This window comes from Sorex fumeus, unplaced genomic scaffold (genome assembly GCF_029834395.1).
Source record: "Sorex fumeus unplaced genomic scaffold, SorFum_2.1 ptg000037l, whole genome shotgun sequence".
In the NCBI taxonomy this organism is placed as follows: Eukaryota; Metazoa; Chordata; class Mammalia; order Eulipotyphla; family Soricidae; genus Sorex; species Sorex fumeus.
This window is the reverse complement of record NW_026606094.1, coordinates 36763995-36776536: the sequence shown is the minus strand read 5'-3', so window position 1 is coordinate 36776536 and position 12542 is coordinate 36763995.

Here is a 12542-nt window from a genome sequence, read left to right as displayed (position 1 = left end):
AAAAACCTCCAGAACTCAACCACCACCATGCTCAAGGCTACTCTCCACAGGCTCAGACTGAGCCTCAACCACGAGTGAGCCTATTCCTAGACAATTCATAGGGCAAACCCTACCCTTACTCCAAGAGTACAGCATCACATTTGCTGGTGTTCAAAGTAGAAGGCAACTAATCTTAGAGAAAATTTTTTACAGATATATATATATGCAATATATATATATATATATATATGCACACAAGGCTCAACCTTTAACAATATGTTAGTGATCTCTTATAGAAAGGCTTAATGACTCCTGGGTGAAATACAATAATCTTCACATTCTTTCCTCAATGGAAACTTTTTTGGAGCATTTTCAGCTGTTTTAGATGACAGAGAATAAAAAATAAATTATTTTGGTTCTGCTTTGGGACAAGGGTTGGGATTCAGGATGGAAACATCCGAAATATAGTGGTGGAAAGATGTAAAGGTGGTGGGATTGGTGTTCAAATATTAAATGTAATCAAATATTGTGAACTACTTTATAAAACAAAAATTTAAAAAGCCAAAAATAAATAGTATAATTAATAATATAGAAAATTGTGGTATATTTCTATTAATTGTACAACCAAGTTTATAAAACCTGACTGGAATAAGAAAGTTAAAGTATTATCACCACTGGAGCATAAGAAATAAAATTATGTGGGTGGTCATTTACTATTTTTATGTTAGTATTCTATAATTTTCCCTATAATATACAAATTTTCCCTATAATATTTCATGATGCTTAGAAATTTATATAGATACTATTCTATGTTAAACTACCTTAACGTTTAAGTTTTAAAAATGAAAGTGTAATTATAACTAACTGCCTTAAAACTGAGATCCATCTTAACAGTGTTTCTACAGCATTAAAGGCCTATAATTTTAGTTAATATTTGTCATTTTTATTATTGGACACACTAAAGAAACTTCCTCTAGGAAGTTTGACTATAGTCTATGTATCTATCTATTAAGGTTCTTTTTCTAGTCATCTTATTTTACAATCTTTATGTTAAAGTGCATCATCTGAAATATTATTTTATTGTTGCTTGATCAATCTCTATGCTAAGTTCACTGCATAGGACCTTTTCTATGAGCTTTTGTAACTAGAGAAAAATGAACTGGATATATAGTCAGTTCCATTAGACCCTAATTTCCAAGTTAGCTTTCTGGAACTCTAACTTCTGCTTAGAGATTTTAAGATTTTAGTTTGGTAATTTTGGCTGGCATTCTATATGAGTGCTACAAAAGCAATGCATGATTCCAAAACCTTTCTTTGGAGACCACCAAGCTGGAATTTGCTTACAAGTTAGTCCTAATAGAAGTAAATAGCTGTGTTAGGATTTGTAGTTTCTTTTGGAGATCACAGCTCTCATATGTTTCTGGTTTATGTAACCACCCATGTCATTAGAAATAGTGAAATACAAGGTTAAAATACCCAGAAGTGATGAGAATTGTAGGCATAATAGAATTATGGTATTTTTAGGAACATGTCAAAATTTAAATGGCAAATGCAGAATTTTAATAAGTAAAACCTCACTGAATGGTACCATGACTATCATAGCAAATCAGACACTTTTGAAAATGTTTACATTAACCTTCCATTGCTATCAAATTTTGTATTGCCATCTACAATTCAACATTAAATTTGGAAATGTATTCTGTTCTACATTTCACAGTAGATTTGACTATATAAATGGAAACACTAGGTGGATAGAGTGAGTAGTGAATTCATTTCTTTGCTTCTTTATTTTCATGGTCCCCCTCCCCTGTGGTTTATTTAGTTTGGTAAGAAATCCATCAAATGTCATGCATATTATTAAGTTTGACAGATATTTCTTCTTTTTTTTCCAACAAATATTTCCATGCTTGCTAATGTGTGACCCCGAAAATCATGAGGGCAAATGAACCTCAAATAATTGCCCTGATCTCTCCATTGTGAATATATATTAGATTAACTGTGAAATGTTTAGTAAGAATACCTGAAATTATCTTTTTACTACATGTAGCTCTTTTGAAAATACTTCCATTTGAAACTCTAAAATTATAATTTTTAATCTTTTTAATTATTTAGTATTATTTAACAACTAGCCCATCTAAGGATGCTCAGACCTCTTGTCAAGACCCTGAACAAATGGTTTGAGGCTCTTCATGGTCCTGCAGCAAGCAGACGCCATTGGGCTACACTAGCATGCGAGAGGGACAAATGGAGATGTTACTGGTGCCCGCTCGAGCAAACCAATGAATAACAAGAAATCAAGTGATCAAGTGAAGTATTCTTTAAGAATTTGCAGCTTGAGCATGGTCACAAGAATCTATCCCCAAATTTTGTATATTGCGAATAGTCAGTAAGACACTACCTTTTCAAGTCAAGAAATTTATTTCTGCAAAGGTGAGAAATTAAATAGAATGTAAGGTACTACAATGAGATATAGCAGACAAAAACCTAGAATCTAGTTCTCAAATATCCACACTGATAATTATCTTCAAAGCACCATGTCTCCAAGGCTGTACATGAATTTGCCAAAATAAAATTGCATATTTATCAGTTTGAGGTACAACTACTGTTTGATAGATAACAAGGCATAAAAAATATTCAGTGAATACCTTCTTTCGACTTCATTATAAAATTTAAATTGTAAGGTGCTAGATCCTTGACACAAATTGCCCTTGAGTAGCACTTACTACTACATTAGTCCCGATCTTGCATTGCTTCATTATATGGCATTTCATGATATCAAACTATCTCATCTAAGTATTATCAGCACCTTGTCCAATCATGCTGTTTCTTGTTCCATTGATAGAGTTTCTGAGCCAATTTTATCTAATTTGGGATATGAATGATCTAGATTAGAATTCTCCCTTGTCTTTTGGATATTTTTACCACAGTGCATGTGTTTCCTTCTTATGAAATGGAACTACAATTCATTTCCATTGTAGCTTTTTAAATTACTGCCGTTGTATGTAACTGTTTTAGGTAGAACACATTGATCATGCTTTTATTAAGGATCTCATAAATTGTAATTAAAGCTGCTTTTTAAGATTGTTAAATCATCTGATTGCAAATTGATGTTCTGCAGCAAAGGTTAATGGATACCTACTTGGACAGAAGCAGAGAATAATTATATCCCCTCTGAGGACAAATGTGAAAGGAGCCTAGAGAGATCTATGAAGATTTCCTCAAGGCTTGGACAACACATTTGGTTAATGGAAGCAAGATTATAATTGGCCTTTACTAGAACAACAGAAAAACAAAGAAACGTATGTTAACCTTTAGTGGATGGTTCCTTACAAGATTTCTTGTTTGATTCCCACTTTTCCATTTCCCAACTTGAAGATGACTACTGCCATATTTTGGTATCTTATTTCCTTCATCAGTATAACGTACAGCTCCCTAATACTGTCTTTAAAATTTTATATTACAATTCATCTTCTTGATTACATACAAAAGAACATTAGTATATGTATACATTTAATACATAAATTCTGAAGGGAAATTCTTTAAATTTAACCAGGAAATGCATGTATTATTTTTATCATTAGGAGACAATTTTTAATGAAAATATTCTTAACATTTTTCTTCAGTACTTAAGTTAACGTGACACTCAAAAAGAGGGATGAGGCAATAGTTTGAAGGGCCAGTGTACATGTACTGCCTATGGTAACATACTGGATATGAAGCATTGCTTGGTGCCACAAAGAATCTGTCAGAAGTCATTCAGAGCACTGTGTCAGGAGTAACTCCTGAGCATCTCCGGATGTGACCTCACACCCCTCCCCAAAATAGAAATAGTCTTTGAGTTACTCATTTTCAATTACCTATGCTTTTAGGAAACCTTAGGATTTACACAGCTATGAAAACATGGTAATGTAATCCAAACCATTTTTTTTTAATGGTTAGCAACATCTGACTTATTTTATACATTTAGAGTTTGAGTGAGTTTTATTATTCTTCTCACAAAGAAATTGTATCTGCATATGATTAAGTGTCCATTAATTTGGCAACAAAATTTCATGCACTGCAGTTGTCTTGCACGCGGCAGACCTGGGATCAATCCCTAGCATCCCATATGGTCCACTGAGCACTGCCGGAAGTAATTCCTGAGTGCAGAGCCAGGAGGAAACCCTGAACATCACAGGGCGTGCCCCAAAATGCAAAAAAAAATCTGTGCACTCTAAAAATAATATAAAGTTAGTCTTGATTTTGTTTTGAACTTCAAATGATAATTTTCAAGATATTTTATCTATTAAGGCTTCATATTATTTCTTCTGGATTCCTGATTTTATAATGATACTACCCTTACTTTATTCCTTGAGACGTGTTTATTCTTACCTGTATTCTTCCAAAAAGTCAATCTACAATTTCCCCAATCTACAATTTCACATCACTCCTAACTGAAATCTTTTATGAACATTCAATGTCCTCCCTACTTTGGCTCCAATCCTATCTTATGAGCATAAAGTATATTACTCCCATAAATGAAGTTTTGACTCCACCTATATAATCAAACTTCTGAAACCTTAATCTTGCCAAAGGCATTCCTGATTTTGGCTTAGTGCTGTAAACTTTCTTTGCTTTGGAAATTTTTCAAATTTTTCAACAAAATGCCTTAAATTTGATCTACTCTGCAGTGTCCATGACATAACCTATAAGAGTTAGATAGTTATTCAAACAGTGACTTCCAAATTTAGACAGTTTGGATTCAAAGGACTATCCAAATCATGAGAATCTAAATTAAGCTAGTGACAAAAATCTGTATTAGACACTTGAACAGATAAAAGTTTATTCTCTCAAACAGTGCCTTCTCATAGAAGATTAGCATCAGGGCCAAATCTATTAATTCACTCTGCAACACTCATACTTGAGGAGTCTCTACTCTGATCTGTGATTGAGGAACACCAACAGTAACACCAATAAAACATAGCACCAAACTATGATTAAGAATCATATTTTAAAGTTTCCTTCCATTCATGTTGCCATATTTAACTCCAGAGGGGTCAGGGCAAGAAATTATAGCATGTGTACAGAATTTTAAACCTAGAATTTTTACAAGAGCACTCACTAGTGAAGGCACAACTTTCTAAGCTGTAGTGTAGCATCTTCACTAGAAAAATAGTGATATCTGCTTTCAAGTATTTGTTTAAAATTTATATATGATTATGTATCATGAAAGTGCTTGACAAGAGCCTGACACCACATATGAAATAAATGTATGCTATATTTAGTTTCTGTAAACCTTACCAAATTTATCCACGTGGTTCCCTTGGCTTTGTTTCCCCAGAGAATGCAAGGTAAGACAAGGGCATTATAGAGGTAATCCCAGAGAGAAATTAGAGAGAAGAAATCAAATCAAAGATTTTGTGACAAACTTATCACTATGAATTTTTGTCCCACAGTTATACAAAGAATTTTTCACTTTATGAATGGAGAGGATTAATATTTATGTATAGATTTTTTTTTCTCCATGATCAAGGATTGCCTGATGGGACACTGAGTCTCTTACAGTTTCAGTTTTTTGTATGTGTAGTGACCAGGAAAATCTCAAAGACCTGAGATTTTCAAAGTCAGAGAATTTTCAGTATAGAATGCAGGAAGGGATACAATACAAAAAGTAGTGATTTGAGAAATGGGGTAGAAGGGCTGGAAAAAATGGAAGATAGTTCACAAGAGTTGTCCAATACAGTCTGACAACCTGTATTGTTACCATATAGAATGAATTTTGTATTATAAACATGTTAAGAGACTTATAAAGATTGGTGGTTCTAAAGCATTATAGTTGTTGTTTATATTTGTTTATTTGGAGGCATACTGAGCAATTCTCAAGGATTATTCTAGCTCTGTGATCAAGAGTCACTCTTTGAGGTGTTAAGGAGACAGTATGCAGTACCAAGGATAAAACCAGGTCCCTGTGCAATGTGAGAACCTTAATTACTGTGCTATATCTCCATGAGAATAGTATATTATTATTATTAATAAATAAAATGGACATGATGTATGAGACATTTGTGTCTTCTTATACTCTCAATGTCATCCTGTTTTTGGTATAAACAATTTTATATTGACTCAAAGTCTAGATCCACTAAAAGCTATCTAAGTGAGAAAGAGTCAAAGTCAAGAGATCAAGGACAGACAGAGGTACTGTCAATTCTGGTATTTTTTCGAAAATGATAAGGAAAGATGCCAAATAATTGGATGGAAACCTAGCTAATAGGATAGCTTTATGCCAATAAACAAATGAAGAACTCTGCTGAAATGAAACCAGCAGAGATAAAAGAGCCTATAGGAAGACCTGAAGATATCTTCTTAAAGATTGCATTCATCCATGTTTACAACACCTGCCTTATGTTTTTAATTTCATGCATTCGTTAATTTGCATCAATAACTTATTTCATCTGGCCATTTTTTTGTCATAGTACAAGGAAAACCAAGAGCTTGACATGTCCTTCTCAATTGATGTTATCCTTGACTTTTCCACCCTATACTTTGGGCAAATCTTTGGACATTGCACATTTTGTGACTCAGGATTTCTGTTCCTCATTCAATGACTAATCCCATCCTTTGTTTTTTTCTACACAGTGTCTTTCAAAATAGAATATTTAGGATTGACTACAAACACATATGCGAATACTGACTCCAGATTGCTAGAGTTTACTATTTGGCATCTTATTCCTATTTCAGATGTTTAATCATCTATATGTTATGTGGGTCTTAAAGTTTAATGGTATGAAAAGTATAATATTTCTCTGATCTCAAGTTTATCCGGTCTGACTAGGGAGAAAAAATCAGTTTCCTCTTTCCTAATATGGAAAAAAATTATGGTATCTTAGAAAGGCCCAAAGATAAAAATACAGAAATGTAAAGTGACTAAAAGAAACTGCAGTGTTATAAATAATAATAAACAATTATTTTTATAATTATTGATATATTTAGAATTTTCTTTATGATGTCCTCATTTTTCTTTATGATGTCTTTATTTTCTGAGTGCTATTTTCTGAATGAGTTATCTCAAAATAAACACTATAAGTGGATTTTAGCAAACTGACACCCAAAATTTATATTTAGGTCCCACAATGGGCAAAGCACTTTTCAAAAGTAGAAGTAATCTAAACATTTTAATATAGTAGCATAAATTGATTTATATTATTGGATAAAATTTACATTTGAATTGGGTGAAACAAACATCAGAATTGCAGCAATTATTGCTTAGTGGTTTTATCAATAGCTGGCATGAAGTGAGATAAAGTGTTCTGAAACAGAGGAATAGTATAGTGATTGAAATTCTCTCCACAGGAAGAAGCACTGATATTATTCAACAGAAAGTTCTAGAGACGTAAACAAATTGCCCGTAAAGAGGACTATATAAGAAAAAGACCCTTAGTTATGTGTATAATTATAGAAGTTTTAGTGAAAAAGCTTCCTCTGTGAAAAATATTTTCAAAAACTTTACAGACCACACTCAAAGCAAAGAACTGTTGTTTTGCTCAATAGAAGAATATTAACAACAAAAAGTTAAGAAAGATGGTAAGTAAATAATAGGCAACAATGAGGAAAATATTCACATCTTACCAATCACCATAGGTGAGATAAATGAGATTAGAAAGGGCAGAATTGGGAAAATGATTTGAGTTTTAGATATCATAGACCACATAACACTACTTAGTTTTATTACCTCTACCCAAATCATTTGTTTGATTTGGGCATACCCAAAAGTGTTTAAGGCAAAACAATTCTCTCATTATTTGACTCTTTCAGTGACAGTCTCAATGACTATCTCAGTCTTCATAAAAATTCACATAGACTTACCCTTGTCATATAATTGAATTTGTTTAAAATAAGTGAAGCCTCACATGTAGCACTGTAAGATAGGAAAAGAATGTGCATATGCTGCATATTTAACTTAGAAGGGGGTAGATTTCTGTAAGAAACCATAAGTTTTTCCATGAGAAAGATTAGAATCTTTAACAGAGAAAAAAATCAATTTGTATTCCCCTTTAAGAAAAACATAGGCATGTTGTAACTATGGAGGACCAGTTTACAATCTGACATAGTTTTGAAAAGAGTGTGTTAGGGGGCAAGATACTTGAAAAAAATTAGCATTTAGTCATCACTCACTTTTGTTATTTTATCAGCATAACATGTAACAACTTGTTTCACTAATGTGTGTTTAATGGTGTCATATAGGCTCTTCTGGAATGTCATTCTGCACCCAAAAGGTACAAAGGGAGTTTATATTGTTAAGAGTACGCACCAATAAGGATTTTATTGTAAAATAGTTTCTGGTATGTAGGGTGTGACCTGTGGTACTCTTGTTCCCCAAAAGTCATAGCTTATCCACCTCATATTCTAGCTGGAGCAAAACTCTGTTAATGCACTTTGATTACAGACGGTCTCACCTACTTAAAATATTAAAATTTAAATTTGCCTCTGTTCTTAAATAGAAAAGTCATCTAAATCATTTGATTTGAAGAATCTTGTAATTTTTACCTTATCTTACACAATTCTCCTAAAGTAAAACTTCTATATATTGAGATAGTTTCATAATCAAATTTCTACACAAAAAACAATTCAAGAGGGTCATAAAGAAAGTATAGGGATTAAGGCGCATGCCTCACATTCAACTGACTGAGGTTTGATGCCAGGCACCGGCACCACATAGTCTTCACAAGGAATGCCCCCTGAGCATAGCTGGGTGTGCTCAGCTATGCTCATCAAAAATTATTTCAAAATGGATTAAATATTTAAATGAAATGATAAAACATAATAAAAACATAGAGTGGGAGCGACAGATAGATCAGTGGTTTAAAGTACCTTCTTTGTATACATAAGATCACAAATTTGATCCCTTACACTGCCCAATGAAGCCAAGTATATTTTCATCAGCTCCACCACTGGTGACACCCTAGTGGCAAATATATAAAATATCATGATTACTCTTATTTTACTTTAACAAAAAATGCTTTGAAAAGTTTATGTGAGAGGCAAGAACTTGCTCAAATAATTTTAGGTACATTTTAGTAAATACTACAATGCATAGGACAATATGAAAGCACAGAAATCTTTAAAGATGAGATATTAAAGTAGGAGTAAGATATGATGATGATAGCAGTAATGGTATGATATCAATTGTGAACTGTAAAAAGTTTCAGATAGATACAGAACAAAAGGGACAGACACCTAGACGTAATGGCTCATAGTTAGAGGTATATATGTATATATGAGATACAGGTTTTGATCTCCGGAACAAAAACAAAATAAAAATTTAAAAATTAGGTAAGGATAAGGACTGGAGAGATAGTACAGAGGTTATATTGTTTGACTTTCATACAACCAACTCAGGTTCTCTTCCTAGGATTGTATATGTGCCCCCTGAGCACGGTCCAAAAAAAGAAAATTCCTGAGCACAGGGCCAGGAGTAAGCCATGTAAACAATCAGGTGTTTCCCCTAACAAAACAGCAACAGCAACAGCAACAATAATTGAACAAAGATACTGGGGGTAAAATAAACTGAATTCAGGAACTAAATCCTAGAGGACTGTATCAGTCATTACATCAACATGACCAAGGTCTAGTGATAGTGATGAAGCAAAGAGTAAGACCTTATTTACATTTTAGATGTCACACTGGAATACTTTGAGAACTTAATTTATGGAGTTTTTTAGGGAAGAGAGAGCAAGGTCAATCAGAATTAGAGACATGAAATATTACACAAGAGAATGTTTAGGGGTTGCACCAAACAAGCCAGTTAGGAAGACAGAGGGAAAAGAACTATTTCTAAAATATGTGTAAGGTATGAGTCACAAAACTCAGTGACCAATTGGAAAGCTACAAATTTGAGAGTTTGGAGGGAATCCAGTTTTATAGTTATGTGCTTTTATTTTTTAGATTATAAGAACACAGTTCAAAAAAAGGAAATTACAGAGGTGAAATAGAAATTCCAAGTACAGATATGATGAGGTAGTGTGTTTTGTGAGCCTTCATCTAAGAGTTCCTCACTATGAGGATCTGTTCCTTGCTCTGATCCAACAGAATTATAATTCTCATTTGTTTACTTATTTATTTTGAGGTGGTATGCACCAACATTTTCCTGGCCATCCTTTCTCTTCTGGTTTTGTGGTTGTACAGTAAAGTCAGTGAGGATAGAAACAGTGTCTCATTCATGATTATTCTGACAATTAACACAGTTTTATGTTCTTTTTGGCTACCAGAATAAATTACTCCTTTAATTTGAAAGACACTGAGGTTACAAAGATGAAAAACAGGCACAGTCTCTGTCCTCAAATGGAACATGGGTCATTGCACAAAATGGCATGAACATAACTACTATGTTTGGATACCTGTAATATTGGAGAGTCATAAAAGCAAGGAAGTGTCATAATTGAATTGATTTTGCAGACTGCAGGCTTGCATGAAAATTTTTGAGTTGACTCTGTCATCCAAAGCACAATAATGCTGATGTTTCATGATGAAAACTCAATGTCTAAATAACATACCCCATTCCTTTATATTATATAGCAGTGAAAAATTATGAAAACTTAGTTTTCTCACCATTAACAGTGTTAACTGAGAATGTGTTAATTCTATAAAATCAAATTGTTTTCTGATTCATTTAAGAAAATTTTTTCATCCTCAGCTCAATATGTTCAAGGCTTAATCCAGCACCATGTTGTATACTAGCTCATAGACAGCAGGAAAGATAAAATGTCGGAAGCACTTTCTTTTCACAAGAGATATTTATATAGAGTGTGGTTTATATATGTTTTATATGTAAGAATTATTGATATAGATTTAACATTATACTGTATTAGTAACCCTGAAATTTTTTAATATATTATGTTGCACAAATTATTGCTAATGCTTAAATAATAGAAAGAGGAGTCAGAGAAATAATTTTTTAGCTAGATTACCATAGATGCCAATGAAATAAGGGAACATTAGTATTAAAAAGGAATAAAGGAATAATAAAAAAGATTGTTTGATCTCTGTCATAAACACTGATTCCATTATCATTGTGACAAATAGAGTCACCAGTATTGAAAATTTCTTCTCATTTATAATCTCTAGTCATACCTCTTATCTATGATTCAGGAATTTTATTACTTCTGTTTACTTGTTCTAGTGATCATATCCTATTATGCAGCTCTTCAAATTATCCATGACCTGAAGTCATCTGGTTTTTCACTAACCACCAGGTTCCATCTGTTAGTTCCTTGTCCAGCTTATATTTTAATGTTTTACAAATATAATAATAACATTAAAGTAATTGTAGCACCCTTTCCGCTACTTGTGTCATAATTATATAACAAAAGCCAGCTGTGTCTGAACAAAATGATCTTTCTTCTCTGGGAATGCATGTTAGCCTTTAAATTTTTTTGGAAAAACATTAATAATCTACTATAATTGATTTCAAGCTTATTGTCCTAAGTCCCATGGAGGCAGCAATACCAGAAACTAGTATATCTTCTTCATAAAATCTTACATTGTTGAATAGAAGATTTCGCATTTTTATCTTTATCTTCCAATAGTGTGTCTCAAAACTTTATAGCTTACAGATATTTGTATCACACTTAATAGTTCTAAGCATTTAGTTCACAATGACTATGATATTATTGTTCTTAAATAACTTTTTTTCTCATGTAATTATACACAGAGGTGGGAGACATCTGAACCCCAGGCTTTTTCAAAAAGTCATGTAATCTGGACAGGTTCATGACAGAATAACATCTATGTTCCTCAAAGCCCCTATCACTCCACAGCAGGTAGGGCATTTGCCTTGCATGCGGCTGACCCGGGGTTCAATTCCTCCATCCCTCTCGGAGAGCCCAGCAAGCTACTGAGAGTATCGCGACCGAAAGGCAGAGCTTGACAAGCTCCCCATGGCGTATTCAATATGCCAAAAAGCAGTAACAAGTCTCACAATGGAGAAGTTACTGGAGCCCACTTGAGCAAATTGATGAACAACAGAAGACAGTGCTAAAGTGCTACCGTGTTACTCAAAGAACTACCTATGACTAGTCTGCCTGTGTGTCATAAATATATGAATTTTTCATATTTAGGATATTTCAAAATTTGAGGCATTGGCATAAAAAGAGACTTGTAGATAGCCCCATATTACAAAGATGCATTCCTTCATAATCTATATCATATTCTTTTGCTATGGATTTGTGCTATGGGCTGGAGCGGTAGGGCATTTGCCTTGCCTGCAGCCAACACGGCCGACCCAAGTTCAATTCCTCCGCCCCTCTCAGAGAGCCTGGCAAGCTACCGAGAGTATCTCTCCCACACAGCAGAGCCTGGCAAGCTATCCATGATGTATTCGATATGCCAAACACAGTAACAACAAAGTTTCCAATGGAGACGTTACTGGGCCTGCTCGAGCAAATCGATGAACGAGAGGACAGTGACAGTGACAGTGATGGATTTATACCCTTGCAAATTTCTCAGGAGATATGTTAAATCAAATTCTCTACAGAATCCTCAAATTCATTTTTTCTAATGATGTATTATGATCAAAGTTACCACTTCTA